This window comes from Castanea sativa, chromosome 9 (genome assembly GCF_040712315.1).
Source record: "Castanea sativa cultivar Marrone di Chiusa Pesio chromosome 9, ASM4071231v1".
Taxonomy (NCBI): domain Eukaryota; kingdom Viridiplantae; phylum Streptophyta; class Magnoliopsida; order Fagales; family Fagaceae; genus Castanea; species Castanea sativa.
Genome location: NC_134021.1, coordinates 23,788,680 through 23,807,999, shown reverse-complemented (window position 1 = coordinate 23,807,999; position 19,320 = coordinate 23,788,680). Strand labels below are relative to the sequence as shown.

General features: G+C 36.2%; 1 protein-coding gene and 1 pseudogene across 1 annotated transcript in view; both read right to left on the bottom strand.

Moving 5' to 3' along the window:
- LOC142610372 (lipid phosphate phosphatase delta) overlaps positions 1 to 3,422 on the bottom strand; it is a 102,134-nt gene extending 98,712 nt beyond the window's left edge. Inside the window, exon 1 of the mRNA XM_075782177.1 lies at positions 3,418 to 3,422. The gene's annotated coding sequence lies outside the window, so the exon portion shown is untranslated. The remainder of the gene's footprint in view (positions 1 to 3,417) is intronic.
- Positions 1 to 19,320, bottom strand: part of LOC142610371 (disease resistance protein Roq1-like) — an 88,342-nt pseudogene that overhangs the window by 52,024 nt on the left and 16,998 nt on the right.

The window sequence follows — 19,320 nt, the reverse complement described above, 5'->3', positions numbered from 1 at the left end:
TGAATATATACATAAATAGCATGTGAAAACATATATCTAGCATGTGAATATATACTACTTTACAACATAATAGAAAAAGAAAGGGAGAGGAAAGATGTCACCTTATGCACTTTAAAGCAATAAGCCAATTTATTCTCTAATTTTCATTCTCATGCATAAACACAACAAACCAAAATGTTACCTTGACCATATGCCATTAATTCAATTGAAATGAATCATGGATACATAGCAACCTCCTTAAAAATTGTGCTATTAAAAGGAAATTGATTGAAAACAAAACATAGAAAAAACTATTTATTTAAATTTGAAAAAATGAGTATTTTCCTTTGGAAAGCCTCATTACTCTTTGGGAAAATACTCATTCTTAAAACAAAGGCTCTAAACTTTTGGGATAAGAGTTAAAAAAAAATGCTTCTCTCTTGATTTTATGGAAGGGGCTTTTTTTTTTTTTTTTTAATGGAAATACATGAGGAGAGAGCAAATTATATCAATAAAAAGAGGTTTCTATGCATTTTAAACCATATTCAAGATTATCATCAAGGTTATTAAAAGATAGAGTTTTATTTTAATAAAATGGTTTACATGGTTTTAGTATAAAAAAAAAAAATATAGTTTTGGAAGTGAAAAACCATAAGTTTTGTTCATCATTTAAAGAAAAAAGTTCTATTTTAACTTCTTAAGACTTAGCTTGAAAAAGGCATTTATTGAAGATTTAAAAATGCCCGTGTTGGAAGGATAAACTTAAAAAGTTTGCATTTTTTTTATTTACATAAAAAGACTTATTTTGAAAAGGGATGGCCATTAGAGCATTTTTTTTTATATCTTTTCAACAACACATTTTTCAAAAGGTTTACTTAAATTAATTAAGCTTCTCATTGTATGGTGGTTTAAAGTTCATGGTGCTAGTTGGTGGGTTCCAATTAGTTCAAATAGTAAAATCTTTAATGGTTGAATAAGAGATCTAGGCTTCAATCTCCACCTACACCAAAAATCGATTGGTGTCTTCATTTGGTGGTAAAATGCTACCATCGAGAGCGGACTCTATAAGTTGAAACTCTTTAAAAAAAATTAAAAATTAAGTTCATGGTGCTAGTTAGAAAGCTAGCACCTTTGCACCCATGAGAAGCTAACAAGGGGAATAAATAAAACTTAATATAAAGGCATAAATTAAAGACTTAAAGCGACAAAGGAATGTAAAGATATAAATTAAAAGGCAAGATATTTAAAGGCATAGAGTAATATAAATTTTCCTTGTGTAAACATTTATACCTATGGGAAATCAAATATAGTGGTTGTCACGCCCCAAACCTAAAAAGGGTTCAAAGTATGAGAAATCAAACCTTAAAGAGAAATTGTAGGGAATTTTTTTTTCTCTTTCCATATGATAAAATAAATAAACATATTGATCTCTCTCCACAATAGAAGTCAAAGCTCTATAACATATATACAAACAATAAGAACTACAAATCATGTGCCTCCAAAATTTACGTGAATACTCTAAACACCAAATGATTTAACATATAACTCCAATGTTCTCAAAATATGCAACCCCAATAAAATTCTTGGCTAACAAATCTCAAAAGAGCCCAACCTCTAATAGAATTAACTACTGCTTCATTAAAAAACAACTAGATCAAATCACCAACCATTAATAATGTAAGTCTCCTAGTTCAATATAAAATTCTAATCACCACCAATAGGAAAAACTCCATCCCCGAGGTGTAGCTAATTAATCTGTAAGATTGTGAAAGAATAAAATGAGCTGAAACCCAGTAGCTAGCATAATTAATGGGGGTGGGGGAAATGCAAGTCACATGATAATGTGCATTTTAAAAAACATGTTATACTTTGGGAATTTCCATCTGATTTCTAAAAAATTGATATCGGTAATAATGTGACTAGAATGCTTGAAATAGAATCACACAAAGGTTTTTCAAAATATCTCAACATGAAACTACATAAGTATAATTTCTCAAAATATTCCTACATCAAACTACACAATGTATAAAATGCGAGCAATAATAAAACACCATTCCAAAACTAGAAAGTCCAACCTAGGGCCACATGACAATGTCATCACAAAGACAGAACTCATCTACCGTCACAACGACATAACTCATAGCCAACATATAGACGGAACTCAATTGCTGACACACAGTCTGAACTAAATAATCATTAAAAAGATGGGTGCTAAGATACCAATGTCACACAAACTATAGTATCTACGTAGGAAATCATCGGGTAATCACATGTCACAACACAAAGGCAAAACATAAAAAGCTCACAAATTACATGAAATCAAAACACAGTTCATTTCCAAGTAGTTTCACAAAACCTTCTAATATCAAAAAATATCACAAGGTTCTCAAAACCTTCAAACTCATTCCTTGTCAAGAAGATTTTGTATCAACTTTCCCAATTATCAAAGCACCTTTAAACTTTGCAAATAATGCAATAAATCCATAAAATCCATTCTCAAGAATTTAACCAAAGATGCTAGTCTTTTCCGTGCGAGCAAATCATGCATTTTTCCATATGCAATAAGAAATATGATGCACTTTCAATGCTTCATGCATTTTACATAAATGATTAATAATAATAGTACACAGTACGTTTTAGGAAAACCATGAATAATGTTCCAAAATGGGTTTAACCATAAAATACTTTAGCGCAATAATGATTTCTTTTTAAAAATCCCATTAAGAAGCCACTTATCTCAAAAGTCCAATCCAAATTCACCTCAATCGGGCATTGCATTTGAAAGTTCAAAATAGCATGTAAAACACTATGAACGTTTAGACCCAAATTAACAAATTACCAATTCAAGCTTAATATCAAACAATTAATGTGTGAAATATGAACTTAAGCTTAACACAGAATTGATAAACAATCTAGACCAAATAAAATCACATCCACAATAGAAATTAAATGGCAAAGATTAAGGGAGAAGAGATGTAAACACAAGGACAACACAGCGATGTGTTATCGAAGAGGAAACCGAAGCCCTCGGCATAAAACCTCTCCGCCGCCCTCCAAGCGGTCAATAATCCACTAAAGAATATAGTTGGGATACATAGACAGTAGAAAACCCTCCAAGCCTAATCTTTCCAGTGTACCTAAGCCCTCCAAGCTCCTACTCCAACGAGATTGCGCCGAACCTATTTCTTCTTTAACTTACGGGATTCCGCTATAGATCATAGCATTAACCAATATGAAATTGGTCCCTTCTTAACTACTTTTCAAAGCACCAAACAGCCTTCTCACAGATATAAGTATGGTGATAAAAGATTTTGGTAATGTACCTCTGAAGGATGTAACAATGGAAAGGAAGAGAGTAGAGGAATTTGAAGAGTCTCTATGTAAAGATTGTGGATGAATCAATCTTGGTTTTCTCTAGGCTTTTTCTCTCAAAAAATTCTCTCTAGAAGGTCTCTACATTTTGTGGGTATAAGGGGTATTTATACTGGAGTGAGAATGGAATGCAAAGAGTCAGGATTTTCTAAATAGAGCTGGCTGGCGACTTGGCCTCGCGACTTGACTGAGTCACGAGTTTAAGCCGCGAGCAAACAGAATGGCCAGACTGGACTTTTTGTCCTGTAGTGCTCCAGCTGGCATGACTGTTTGTCTTTTTGCATGCCTCACTCGTGTGCATCATCTGGCGGCTTGCAAGCCACAAGCCACCCGTGAGATCCAGCCGTGAGTCCCTGCTTCACTACACAGTCTTGAGCATTTCTTCACACTTTCTCACACACTACTCTTATATGAATCCCACCAAAATACAGGGTTTCTAAGTGCTAAATTACAAGCAAATTAGAACGGAATAAAACCAACAAAATGGTTGATAAATTTCAACCGTAAAATCTCCCCCTTTGGCTATTCCGTGACAAAACCCTAAAATAAACTCTAGACTTAACATGTGAGTTGGGAACAGTTGAACAAAACTCACTCACACCTAACTCTAGAATCTGTGTAGCTCTTGAATCATAAGAACAAGTGTCTCCTGAAACACAACAACATAATATGATCATTGCATGCAGAAAAACTTGTAATACATATGAGGCAAGCACAATGCGACCAAGCACAATGGAGTAAAGTAATAAACCAAAGCTTGACCATACAGGCAATCACTATAAAATAGTGACCACAATGCTCATTCACACTTGGAATGAACATCCAGACATGCAAGCTAAAAAGCTTAAATGCAAAGTACCATTTGCATGTCCAACACTCAACCAATGCACAATACATGAAGTATATGCATCTAGGAATAAGATCCTGACATAAGAGTGATGTACTTAAAGAAGTGCATAGCATAACATCAAGTACATAAGCTACAAAACATAGAAACAAAAATATAAAGGCTACATAAGCATGGTACAAACCATAAAAGCCTACAAATTATAGAAAACAAACCCTAAAAGCTTACAAAAGCAACATGGGTACAGACAAAGCATAAATACTGAATACTAACTCAAATATATATAGCCAAAAGTAAAAAAAAAATATCCATGAGTTTAAATTTAACAAAGTATTTAGCAAACCCATAATAAAAAAATGATCCAAAACACAACACCAGAAACTATAGAACATAAACATAAAGTAAACTGCTCAAGATAAGTTTTTGGCATGCTCCCCCTCAAACAGACACTCCCCCTCAAGAGCTGCCCTTCAAAAATTCTCCCCCTTTTTGACCGGAATGGCCAAAGGGTCACTGCTGGGTGGAAAAGCTATCAAACTTTGCTGAGAGGATGTTCATCTAATCTTGAAGTGCAGCTAGCCTGTCAAATTGTTCATTCTAGACATCTCAGAGCCCATTAATCCTCTCTAGGATGATCTGGAATGCATTTGAAGGTACAGCTGATGAAGATGAAGCTCTGCTCCTCTTGCCACGACCTCTTAAGCTTGAATCTTGTCCTGCAACCTCTATCTCAGTGTCCATGGGTTCACCTTCAGCTTGTTCACCTTCCTCTTCATCACCTGGGAGACGAACTTGTATCCTTGTGATGGTCAGTTTGTTGATGGCCGAGGGTATAGACATGGGACTGATATCTTGAGGGATGGCAACATCTTTCAGTCTGAAAAGCCTCATATGAAGGCTGGGAAAAATCAGTTTGGCCCTAGAGGTTGTTCTGCTCTCATCCACAATGGTGTCAAAGATGTGAGAGCTAATGTCTATGAAGGTGTTTTCCTTAAGCTCCATGAGAAATATAGCTCTGGCATTATTGATTGTAGTCAGCTTCCTAACTGGGTACAAATTGAACATAATGATGGTGGTTAGACATCTCATGTCAGCAGGGAAGGCAGTAGTGTTGAGGCATCTCCCCTCTCTTGCTCCATCAATGAGAGATTGGACAGTCTCTATGGATAGCATCCTGTCCTTGAAATTGGTGAAGTCATGGTCATCTAAACCTTCAAGACCTAGCACCTCATCTATATCACCTGCATCTATAGTGAATTCCTTTCCTCTTATCCAACAGTTTAACTCATCTTCTCTCAGTACAACATTTGCATAAAATTCTTTGATAAGAGGCTCACACACTACAGGTAAGTCACCCAGCAACTTATCCCAACCTCTGCCCTCAAAACAATTTGGAATGAAGGTGTCTTTCAAATCCACCAAATTTACAAATCTTTCCTGAATGATGGGTGCCTTTACGAAGAAATCTCTATATCTCTCAAAGTGTTGAGTTGATCTAAACTTGGTGTTGTCCATTTTCAGCCTTTTATCACCCTTCTTGGCAGTAGTTTTCTTCTTGGTAAGAGTCATCTGAAAACATAGCAGAAAAGGCCACAAAAACAGAGCACAATAGATGGAGATTCAACCATTAGTAACATGGTTAGTATAGCAGAAAAGAGCATAAAACTATACCATCATTCAGTCCATATTCAGTTGAGATTTAGACTTTGAAAGAGATGGCTCAGATCAAAAAGGATAGAACAACCTATCAATAGTACCAATGCATAACACATTGTGATAGTGACCACAACTACTTAAACAAGAACACTCTAAGGCACATTCCCAAGCATAGACCTCAACATGCAAGAAATAGCTGTATTGAAACAATGTGTACCACATTCATCCAGAAGAAAGCATATGTCTATAAGACATATCTTAATGAGTATGAGATAATCAAACAAACACAGAACAGACAATATCCTCAAGGCAGAAGCAACACACAGGATAACTGAAAGTTAAAAATATTATAACCCAACCATCAAAACTCAACCACATTGAACAAAAACTTACTCACACAGAGTAAATCACAATAATCCCAAAAAAAAACATATGTCAATAAGACATATCATAATGGGTATGAGATGTACAAACCAACACAGATCAAAATACAAACTCAAACAATGAGACTTAATCATTATAACACCCATAACTAGCATCCTAAAAACAAGGTCCACCAAAACCAAACACCAAAACTCAACAATCATGAACCCAACCCATATCTGAAACAACATATATCACAAATCTTAGCATCAACTCATAGAACCAAGAAAACAAGGCTATAAACATGAAATACTTAGAGAAAATAAGAAAACCCATACCTTTTTCTTGAAGATTGAAGTTGAAAGGATGAAAACAATGGTGGTTTTTGTGTGAAACACAGTGAGTTTGAGAGAGGTATAAATGGGAAAAGCAATGAACAGTCACAAAAGTTCGGGGGAAAAACTGAATAGGTTTAAAACATTGACCATAAAACGCAAAACACGCGTTTTTTGCGACTGAGTCAAGTCGCGTGCAAGTCACCAGTCCTAGTTGCCAGATCACTTAAAAACAAAAATTTTTGAAAATTTGTTCAAGTATTTTTCGCAACTGGAAGTTCTACCCGCAAGGAAGTCACGAAGTAAGCCGCAAAAATCTCCGTGTACCCCTCGCGACTAGACCTTCCACCCACGAAAAACATAAAGACCCAAATTTTGAAAAATATTCTAAGTATTTTTCGCGACTGGGGCATTTACTCGCTAGTGAGTCGCAAGAAATCTCTATATGGGCTCGCCACTGGGGCATGCGACTGAACCAACCCGCGACTTAGTCGCCAAAACAAGGCAACACTGTTTTTGAAATTTTGACATTTTTGAAAGAACAAAATACTTTCCAAAAAAAACTTAAAATACTCAAAAATCTTTTTGTGTTTGATCAACATAGATTGAGCATGTGAAAACACATTTAATCAAGTATAATCACACAAATGACATATGGCATTCATTGATCATAGGCTTGTGTGATGTGTGTGGGTATCAAAGATGAGATAGTCCTTAGTCTAATGTGAAACTTCAATGATCAATTCAACCAAAATATACATAATTAGCACCAGATAATGTGACCCATCTCGATTATAGAAGTATGCATATATGACCTCCCACAAAACTTGATAGCATAAGATTGAAGCTTTTCGTTTGGCTCCATATACATCATATCATTTGATCTTTTTGAATAAATACATCTCATTGTGAGATCGATGCCAGAAATTTTGATATTTCAATTGATGAGACAGCCTTTGACTTTTTGGGCATCATAAAATTTTTATAAAGGCCACTTTCCCTTTTTCCTAGTCAAATACTAGTATGTGCGACAGGCTTTTGCAGCTCAATATCTCTTTTCATTTGGAGATTTACATTTGGTGAGCTCTTTTAAGAAAAAACAATAAATAAAAGAGTGGGAAGATATATAGGCACAAGTCTATACATATCTCAAGATCGACAAAACCATTCACTAATCATTCATGACAAGTTTGAAGATCTATTTACAACAGTCACATGGATGTCAAGATTTCTTCCACAATGATATGAGTGCATAGGGAACAAGTTATGCTCGTAGATGCACAAGGCCATTAATACAAAGGTACATGGCAAAACATGTTTTAAGACAAAACTCAACAAAGACGATCAAACTTTTAGGATTTTCTACTTTTTATGTGTTTTTGGATTTTTTTTGACCCAAAAACAAGAAAAGATTGATAAAAAACAACAACAAAAAAAAATTTAAAGTGAAAAAAAACAAACAACCAATTTTTTAAACTAACACAAACAATAAGCATACAATCAAGCATATTCACACAACATAGGAAGTATTAATGCATGGACATGATGTAATGCTTATGCATGAGTACCCTTTTTCACTCACACGTCACGTACATTTGGGGTGATATCCCTATAGGATTGGGTACGAGAGTTAGGACTTTCAAACCTTCTTGTGAAGCTTTCCAAGCAGTTGGTGAATGCACCAATCATCTTCATCACATCTATCATTCCGAGGTCACCATTTCGACCTCTTGATGGTTCAACAGTCCAAGTTCTCTTGTCACTTCTTGGTCCTCTTAACCTTTGATCACTAGCATTCCTTAATGCTCTCAGCTTATGACAATTTGGTTGGGTGTGCCCTTGAAGTCCTTAGTGATGACACACATGGTTCATTCTAGGAACTCTTTTCGATCGTGGAAGAAATTTTGCTCTGGCTTCAGACCTAACCACAGATTGATTACGGGACTTGTTCAACACCCGCTGGTCATCCACATTCTTCTTCTTCTCAGCCTTTGCCTTCTCCACACTAGGGGCAACTACAGCTGGCTCTTTGGCCTTCATAAACTTCACTTCTTTGGAGGTATTCATAGTTGAGCTACTTTCTCTGGTGTATCCTAATCCCGTTCTGTCAAAACAAGTTTTTTGAGAGGAAAGGACATCATCGAGCCTTTTTGTGGATACGCGCTCTATTTTGGCATTTGCTTGAACCACCTCAAGCTCAAGGAATTTCACCTTGGTGTAAGCTTTGGTTAGTTCGCCATTTAGCGTCTCAATCTCACACTTGGCCTCCTTGTATCTTACTAGGAGACTTCGATTGTCCTCCTCTACTTTCTTCATCTTCTTTACAGCCGCCTTAGCCACCCTTGCATACTCTCCCAACTTCTTAAGGAGTGAATTGTAGTTCTCTTGAAGACCAACTGTATCTTCATCTTCTTCAACATTCGATCCTTCTTCAATACCCATGGATTCCTCATCACTATGCTCTCCAAGCTCTTGCACAAGCAAATTTAAGTCCTCCGAAGACTCAGCATGAGCAATGGTCATGAACGCCGAGAAATTCCCTTCTTCATCATAGCTATCCTCCGAATCAAAGGTGGAAGAATTTGAGTCACTAAGAGTGATGGCATAAGCCTTCCCTTTCGATCTCAAATAATTAGGACATTCCTTTTTGAAATGACCATGCCCATTACATTCAAAACAAGTGACTTCTTGGGTAGATTGGGACTCCTTCCCATCTTTCTTTTTGAAGTCCTTTTTCCCTTTCGTAGAACTTGTGAATTTCCCTGTATCACCAAACTTCCCACTATTCTTGATCTTCAGGAATTTGCGAAAATTCTTCGCAAGGTAAGCAACATCCTTTTCGACTACATCCTCATCCGATGAGTCGTGTGCTTCTACCCTTTCATTTATCGTCTTAAGAGCAAGTGATTTGCTCTTTCTTTGATTTGGCAATGAAAGCTCATATGTTTGGAGAGAGCCAATTAGTTCTTGGACTTTGATTTCATCAAGGTCCTTACTTTCCTCAATTGCAGTCACCTTTACACGGAAGCTCTCTGGCAATGAACGAAGAATTTTTCGTACAACTTTCGAGTCTTCTATTTTCTCTCCCAAGTTAAACTTGCCGATGACCACTTCATTCAGCTTACTATAGAAAGAGTCAAAGGACTCATCCTCACTCATTTTTATTTCCTCAAACCAAGTGGTCAGCATCTGTAACTTGGTGTCTTTAACTTTCTTTGTTCCCTCGTACGTGGCCTCCAAAATCTGCCATGCCTCATTGGCAATGGTTATGTGAGATATCCTATGGAACTCATCTGGAGATACACCATAAAAAATAGCGTTAAGTGCTTTGCCGTTTGCATTAGACGCTGCGAGGGCTTCCTTATTCCATGTGGATTTGGCTGCCTCCGGCCTAGTCCAGCTGACATCAACAGCATCCCAAACAGATTCATCTATTGAAAATAAGAATGCTCTCATTCGTACCTTCTAAAAGGCATAATTGCTACCATCAAAATATGGTGGAGCATTCAAAGATTGAGACTGGTCCATCTCAATGCGGGGTTAAGGATCGCACTAAGGTGTTTTAACCACAAAGAGTGCACCCACTCTGATACCAATTGAAAGTTCAAAATAGCATGTAAAACACTATGAATGTTTAGACCCAAATTAACAAATTACCAATTCAAGCTTAATATCAAACAATTAATGTGCGGAATATGAACTTAAGCTTAACACGATAAACAATCTAGACCAAATAAAATCACATCCACAACAGAAATTAAATGGCAAAGATTAAGGGAAGAGAGATGCAAACACAAGGACAACATAGCGATGTGTTATCGAAGAGGAAACCGAAGCCCTCGTCGTAAAACCTCTCTGCTGCCCTCCAAACGGTCAATAATCCATTAAAGAATGTAGTTGGGATACATGGACAACAGAAGACCCTCCAAGCCTAATCTACCCAGTGTACCTAAGCCTTCCAAGCTCCTACTCCAACGAGGTTGCGCCGAACCTATTTCTTCTTTAGATTACCAGATTCCGCTATAGCCCATAGCATCAACCAATATGAAATTGGTCCCCTTTTAACTGCTTCCCAAAGCACCAAACAGCCTTCTCACAGATATGGGTATGGTGAGAAAAGGTTTTAGTAATGTACCTCTCAAGGATGTAACAATGGAGAGAAAGAGAGTAGAGGAATTTGAAGAGTCTCTATGGAAAGATTGTGGATAAATCAATCTCGGTTTTCTGTAGGGTTTTTCTCTCAAAAAATTCTCTCTAGAAGCTCTCTACATTTCGTGGGTATAAGGGGTATTTATATTGGAGTGAGAATGGAATGCGAAGAGTCAAGATTTTCTAAATAGAGCTGGCTGGTGACTTGGCCTTACGACTTGACTGAGTCGCGAGTTCAAGCCGCGAGCAAACAGAATGGTCAGACTGGACTTTTTGTCCTGTAGTGCTCCAGTTGGCATGACTGTTCGTCTTCTCTGCATGCTTCACTCATGTGCATCATTTGGCGGCTTGCAAACTGCGAGCCATTCGCGAGATCTAGCCGCGAGTCCCTGCTTCACTACACAGTCTTGAGCATTTCTTCACACTTTCTCATACACTACCTTTACATGAATTCCACCTAAATACAGGGTTTCTAAGTGCTAAATTACAAGCAAATTGGCACGGAATAAAGCCAACAAAATGGTTTATAAATTTGAACCTTACAACATTCAAACCAATCAAGTTACAAGGTCCATCACCAAGTACCTTGGAACCTAGAAACACAAGTATCAAGCCTATTAATAACAAGGCCTACTACAAATTACACTATCAAATTTGCCTCCATAAATAAAAAAGAATCCCCTCAAAATCAAACCTAAGGCCCTAAAGCCTAGCTTGACCATCCCAAGACAAGTACCCCTACCTAAATGGGAACCAAACAAGCATACAAGAAACTCATAGGGCTATGACACGACCAAAGCCTTTAGTTTCCCTACTGCAAACATGTTCATTTACCAACTTGATACAAAGCATGTCACTACCAAACCATGAAAAAATTTTCCAAAGTAAAACACTTGTCAAAGAAAGAACATATGAACTTACAAGCTAAAACACACAACAAAAGCTTGGAGTAATTCCTTAAAGTCTCAACATACTAATCAAACTTTCCGATTAAGTTTGCTACAAGTCAGCCTTTTTTATTAAATTAGTTTGGTCCACTCAGTGCTATCCAAAAAGCTTGAAATTAAATAGGGAGAAGTCCTTATATGTCTAGTATGTACCACCAAAAATTTGGCTCAAAATAATTTTTCTATAATTTATAAAACATCACATAGTGCAACTTACTCAAATCTGTTACGGACATATTTAGAGTCCCAAAAGAAATTAAATTACTATAATTTTAATACTATGCCAAAAGCTTTGAGACTTGATTAACCTTAAAGTTAAATGTGTTAGCACATATTAAAAACTTGGAATGCAACCAATAACTTCATATAACAAGCATCACAACATGAGTGAGAAATTCAATCCCACAACTCATATAGGCAATTTATCAAACACTTGGCACGCAACAAGTATAATGTTCATATCAATTGAACAATTTCATAGTTAATACCATCAACTTTCACATATGTCAAAATCTTTCCAAAATGCAAAGAACTCAATCAATCCTAATCCTTAACATAAATAAAAAACCCATATGATTCCTCAAGAAATCCAATCCACATGGTTGCCAAACAAAACATCCAACTCACCTCATTAAATTAAAAGCCTCCAAATAAAGTCTTAAACTTCCCAACAACTCAATAAAACAACCCTAAAATAAAATCCACAACATCAAAGAGCAATAAAAAAAAAATAGAATAAATACCCATGACCATAAATGGTGGGTCTTAGAGATTTTTACCTTAGATTCTTGTTGGGAAAGGGCGCAAATAATGGAGAGTACACGGTGGCTAGAGGGACGATCCAGTGTTGGCTGATCATGAGAGATGAAGAGGGACAAAGATTGGGTGAGAGGAAGGGAGAGGACGGCAGCACAAGAAAAATGAGAGAGGGAGAGAGAGATATGAATGTGAAAATGAGGAAGAAAAGAGGGGGGGGGGGGGAGTTGACTTAAGTTAAAAAGCTTAATTATCAATTTGCCAAAAAAATATATTGTGAGTAAATTACCCATTAGCCCCTCAAGCTTTTTCCAAATCACACTTAATAACCAGGGTGTTACAGTGGTGCACAAGGGCAAGCCTCCGCACACCATATTGATTTAGGGTATAGGCTTAGACTAGGAAGACCCACCTTAATTAAATTCTTACACCCATAATAAATAAAAAATGGTAGTCCACAAGAACAAGCTTCAACTCACTATATATGATATAAAGATTCCCAAGATGCATGGTTGGTTTTTCCTTTAGATCCATGAGATGTAGTATGTCTATGTGTAAAAGAAGGTTAAAACTTTCACACATATCATATACCCATATCAAATATAAAGGAAAACACAAACATTAAACAAGAAAATAAATGCAATAATTTAAAAGAAAAAGAATTTAAATGACTAAAAAATAAATAATATAAATTTAAAGTGCATAAATTAAATGACATAATGTAAAGAGCATAGTAGGTGGGCATTAATATTGTGGGTGGCATTAATCGGCTTGGAATAACGTTAGGTCATTGTCCCGAGGCTTACGGCCCAATAAACAGTAAAGAAAGGTACAAACCAGTCCATAACATGAATAATCATGTTAAGGAGAGTCCTTCCATCTACACTATCCCTCTCAAGGAGAGATAGTTGTGCCGAGGAGAACTAGTTGGGGGTGCTTGGCCAAGGAGGTAGAATGCATTAGGGAAGTCCACCATCCGAGCACAAGCCTTAAGAGGGGGTCCTACTTGTGGTGTGTGCCTGCTACCACCTCATTAACCTTCTAGAAACTCCTCTATTCTTTCCTTTCCCATTTTTTGATTTTTTTTTCCTCTCTATCCTATTCTATTTTTTGTGTTGTTTGATAGGCCAAGAACGTATTGACCCCTTGTGATAAATTAATTGATTAATTACCCAAGTTTATTAATTAATCAAATTAACATGTAATGTACGTGGCAGCACAAACAAATCACCAACTAAAGTATAATGCAGCGGAAAATAAAGTTGACATGGTGATTTGTTTACGAATGGGGAAAACCTCCGAGACAAAAATCCCACTGGGTGATTTTAAGATCATTACTCCCGAGAATTCACTATTATCACAACAAGCGGTTACAAGTAAAGGAATCCCAGTACCTTATACCAACCTACAGTTGAACCCTTACCCCAATACCCAATTGAACTTGTTCTGTTGTAACAATCTCTCCTTGTATTGCACGGCTCCCAATACGTGACTAACCAATAGATGCGCAGATCCCAGTACGCTACTTTATCACCAACGTGAGAAGAATGTCAGCTGTAAAGTTCTTCAGTTCATCACACAATAAAAATCACGAAGTTATTTGGTCACAAAACCCTACGGTGTACAAACACAGTAGCTTCATCAAGACGAACTAGGGCAAACTAGGTTTTTGGTCACAATTTGCATGAACTACACTTTTCTTCACACTTGTGCAATTGTGCTCTTGTGCAACCTGTGATGGCCCTTAAAATAATCCTTGTAAATGTTTAAGGTTGTGAGAAAAGAAAACCCAAATATACATTCACGGATTGGATGGAAATCAGAACTGAAAATTTGTTTTTCATAAACCTCGATAGATACTCTATCTATCGAGTAGTTATCGAGCCTCGGGTTGAAACAGCTTTTTAAGCCTCGATAGATATTAGTTGTCGAGCTTTAATGAACAACACTTCTTCACTTGATTCTTGGACAAACTTGCATGGCTTTAACACTTGAACTTGAAACCTTGTTTCTTGAAGCATTAAACTCATCCTAGATCTACCAAAATACAAGTGAAGTGCGTTTTGTCAAAGGATTAGCCAATTACATAAAATGTTGACATATATTCCTAACATGAATCACATATGTCCTAACATTGTTGTTTAGAGTTCTTCCAAAGCTCTAATTTCTTCAAACTTGACATTGCTGGAAAGGTCTAAATGTCTAAATTCCATAGGTTTTAACCTCATATAGTTGCTGATTCTCAAGCTGAAAAGGGAAGTGATGCAATGCAAAAAATTATGTAGCACTTTTCTTGAAAAATTAATTCCTCCTACTCCATAGGAGATATTGTTGAGCCCTTTTTTTGTAGAGTATATAATTCATCCTACATTAATGTGGTCTAGGTTATTTGCACCCATTATGGCTGGATTTGTATAATTTATTGCACGAGAAAGCCCCCAAAAAGCATTTTTACAGAAAAATAAAGAAATAGTATTTTTAATTAGAATTTTGAAGTTTTATTGAATTTCATCTATTGAAACTTCAATTTTGGCCCAATAAATATTGTTTTGAAGGCAATCTTATGATCTTTAGGATGGCAAAAAAATTTATCTCAATCAGACGGTCACATTTTTTGTCAACATTTTAACTAGTCCCGATTAGGGTTACTCAACGTTGATCAATTTTGGAAAAAAATACTAATTTTAGAATTTGAACTCTTGGAGCATTAAAATGATTTATCTAATGTCGGGATAAATAGACTTTTCCATATAATTTCTTAATTAAAAACATAATTTTTACTTTTTAGAACTTAAATCAAAATCTTGGCTACGTTAATCAAAACTAGACAAAATACAGTTTAACACAGAGTTTTTGCAAATGCTTTGCTTTTAATTCATTTCATTACAATTCTATATAACATTGCTTCACTACATACTCTACATCTATTTGTAGAGGTACCTGTTCGGTTTCAAGCTTCAGCAATACTATAGAAAACAAACTCTAGAATTTGCTTAATTTCTCACTGAATGACACCCAGCCATTTGAGGTGTAAGTTTCATGTTTGCTTCCATTCATTTTGCTGACACATTTAGACTGAATTGCCTCTTTCTTTGACCAGTCATTGGTTAATTACTAATTACTTTTCAACATTTTTAGGGTGCGTTATAGCTATTTTACTACAAACAATTTGGCAGCATAATATTCTTCAGAAACAATAAATTTGGTCTTTTGAGAGACTTATAGTTGTGGCTATTTTTTTTTCCTGAAGTATATTCTACGATTTCTAAGTCTTGCTAATGGGTCTTATTAGTTTTTTATTTTTTTATTTTTATTTTTATTTTATTTTATTTGGTTAAGTGTTTTACTCTAATTAAATGTTTTGGTCTTGAAAATGTAAGTTGTCATTCTTCATGCTTAGAGGGTTGTTGCAAGTTGGTTTAATATAAGTTCTAGCTCATGTGTGAATAGAAATCAGACAGAATGTCAAGTGTAGGTGTGTCCAACCAGACCCGCCACCTGCCGAACCCAGCCAACCCGGCCCAAAAACCGTCCAACCCGATGCTGGCGACAGTCGGCAGTGGGTCTTCGCCCATAAAACCCAATGCTGGCGGGTTGGTTGACGGGTTTGAGCTTGAAAAATCGATGTTCAACCGACCTGACCAGACATCACATCGGAATTAAGTTCTCTGCTGATCTGTGTGAATCTTCGCCGAATTTTGCAGAAATCGTAGTCGAATTTGCCAAAATCTCTGGATTTTGCTAGTTTTTGCTCTAAAACATCCTCTCTCTCTCTCTCTCTCTCTCTCTCTCTCTCTCTCTCTCTCTCTCTCTCGATTAGGCCGGATCTCGAAGAGTTCGACGAGATCTCAGTGTAAGTCGAAGAGATCTCGCCTAATCTCTTTGAGATCCATCAAGATCTTGCCTGATCTCTTCAACTTACACTGAGATCTCGCCGGACTCTTCGAGATCCGGCTTGATCTCTTTGAGATCTGCCGAGATCTCTTCAAGATCCGGCCTAATAGAGAGAGAGAGAGAGAGAGAGAGAGAGAGAGAGAGAGAGAGAGAGAGAGAGAGAGAGAGAGAGAGAGAGAGAGAGGATGTTTCAAAGCAAAATCCAGAGATTTTGGCAAATCTAGCGACGATTTCTGCAAAATCCAGTGACGATTCACACAGTATGAAACCGCCCGATACCTGACTAGAAACCGATGGAAATTCGACCACCCGAACCGCTACCTCCAGCAGGTCGGTGGCAGGTCCTTGTTTAGGAGATCCAAAGTGATCGGGCCGAATCCGGGTTGGGCACAAACCCGACCCGAACCGACTCGTGGACAAGCCTAGTCGAGTGTCATTTTTAGACTTTGGCTTGTGAGAAGAAGGAATTTCTTCTTGTTAAAAACTGGTTTTTCTATGGATTTTGATAGGGGATGAGTTTTCTTTCACTTTTTTTTAGGTGGATTCCTTAGAGCAACTGCATTAGTTGATGCAAATTTGTGCAAAATAGAAAAATGTGCTCATTTTACACATTTTGAGCAAAAAAATACCCACATCAATAGTTGTAAAATTGTGCATTTATGCACAATTGCTACAGTAACCGTGCATATATGCACGGTTACTGTAGCTCGTGTATTTGATATTTTATTATTATTTTCTCTCTCCTACCTCTGACTCTCATCTCAACTCTCTCTTTCTCATTTCATCACAGCTTTCTCTTTCTCTTATCTCAACTCTCTTAGCCTTTCCGATCCAACAATCTAATGTGTGTATGTTATTCACCAAAAATCTGAAGATTTCCACTGACGAAGATAAGTATGCCACCAGAGGGCCCAAAGGTCTGGCAATCAACAGTGGTGATGTGGTGCTTGCACTGCTGGAAGGGGAGGGAGGTGAGCTTAGCGACAATGTTGGGTGAGCCATGTATCTTTTGCCCCTTGAAGGTTAGCATCGAACCTTCCTGGTACAGGTTCGCCAGAGCAGATCGATTCGAATCGAAAGTCGAGTAGTAGTGCTCGACAAATGCCTTCGACACTTCCTCTCTCAAGTTTGTCTCTCACCTCTGCTTTGCAGCTCTCTCTCTCTCTCTCTCTCTCTCTCTCGCAAAAGTGTGTGACCTTTGCCGTTCAGATCTATGGCTTTTGGGTTTTGATCTATTTTTATTATTTGTTTGATTAGTGGGTTTTGGGATTTCATATGACTGGGTTGAATGGGTTAATGATGGTGGTTGCTTGATGATGGTGGCTGTGTGGTTGTGTTGGGTCTGTGAGAGAGATGATAGTGTTAAAGAAATGAATATTTTATTTGAATAAATGTGTATAATAGACAACCTGATGTGAATGTTTTGTAAAAATGAGAGTGTAAAATAGAAAAAGTAGGTTTTAGATGTGTAAAATGGAAATTTTTTTGCATCAACTGATGCAATTGCTCTTAGAGTAGTGAGTGTTATATTCACTAAAAAAAATTCTGGTATTTCACATCCCATCCACTTTTTGATTGAACAATGTGTCTCCAACAAACCAAAGCATGCCAACCAAATTTATGCTCCATTTGGATGAGTTAAATATTGGATTTTGTATCAGTCCTTAAATAATTTTAAATTGTCATTTGAAACTTTTTGCTTGAGCAAGCCATTCCTTCAAACATTTAAAAGTTAATGTTTCCACTTAAATAAACTGTATTTTTTATTAAGTCCAATTAACATGTGCCATTAGGGCATTTGTTCATAAGTTATTTTAAGAAAATTTTTATACTAATTTTATAAGAAATATAAAAAGCTATAAAAAACACATCACGACATGCATGTCTTGTGAAAACAGATCCCAGAATGTCTTGTGGTAATAAATCACGGCAAGTCTTGTGAAAATACATTTTTAGCCCCCTACATTTTGGGCTGATTCCCATTTTGGTTCCTAAATTTATTTTGCTACTAATATAGTCCATAAAAAAAAAAAAATCAATTTTATTTTGATTTCTGCCATCAACCCACTAAGAAAAAAGTTCTACGTGGTAGACATAGTGCATAGGTAGCATGTTAGATGTTGATGTGACTAATAAAATAACAATAAAAATATCACGTCAGCATCCATGTCAGCATTTTAAAAAATAAATAAATAATTCACCTTAGAAAATTAAAAAACAAATAATGAAATATATTTTTTAAAGCCTTAAATCTTTTTTTCTTTTTTCTTTTTTGCTTTTGATTATTTTTTTGGAAGAACATTGTTCTTCTTCTTCCCCAAAACTTCATGCTTCGTGTTCTTCACCAAATCAAGACAAACCCAACTGCCAACACTCATAATCAATCTCAGCACAGAAAATTCTAACCCATTCAAACATTGAAACCTCTAGTAAATCAAACTCATAAATCCAAGAAATAAACCCATAGACCCATAAATCACAGAAATCAAACCCATAAATCCAAGAAACAAACACAAAAGAAGGCCAAAAAAACATACAAATCAACATTAAAAAAATTAAAAAATTAAAAAAAAAAAAAACCACAAAGAAACCTAGAACATGGCAAAATTTCCATAATTATTACAATTTATCAACATGCCTGAATAAAAAATTTGCCATAATTAAATACTCTTTCACATTTATTCATACAAGGTTCTGTTGGGTCCTAAATAATATTATCAAAAATATTAGCAATCCAAAATAACAACCACACACTAGACACAAATATTTAATTGGAAAACTCTTTCTCTTTTAAGGGAAAAACCACGAGACAAACTCTAAATCAATTCACTATTATCAAATCAATTACAATAATTCTTGTATATGTCTCATGGCTAAAGAAAAATCTTGATTTTCTTTGCTCTCACACACAGCCTCTGTGTCTCGAAGGTAGCAACATAAAAAATTATACAAAGGATTTGCATTTCATTAGAGCATTTGTTAATAAATTATTTTAAGAATAAAAAAAGAAAATAAAAAAAAA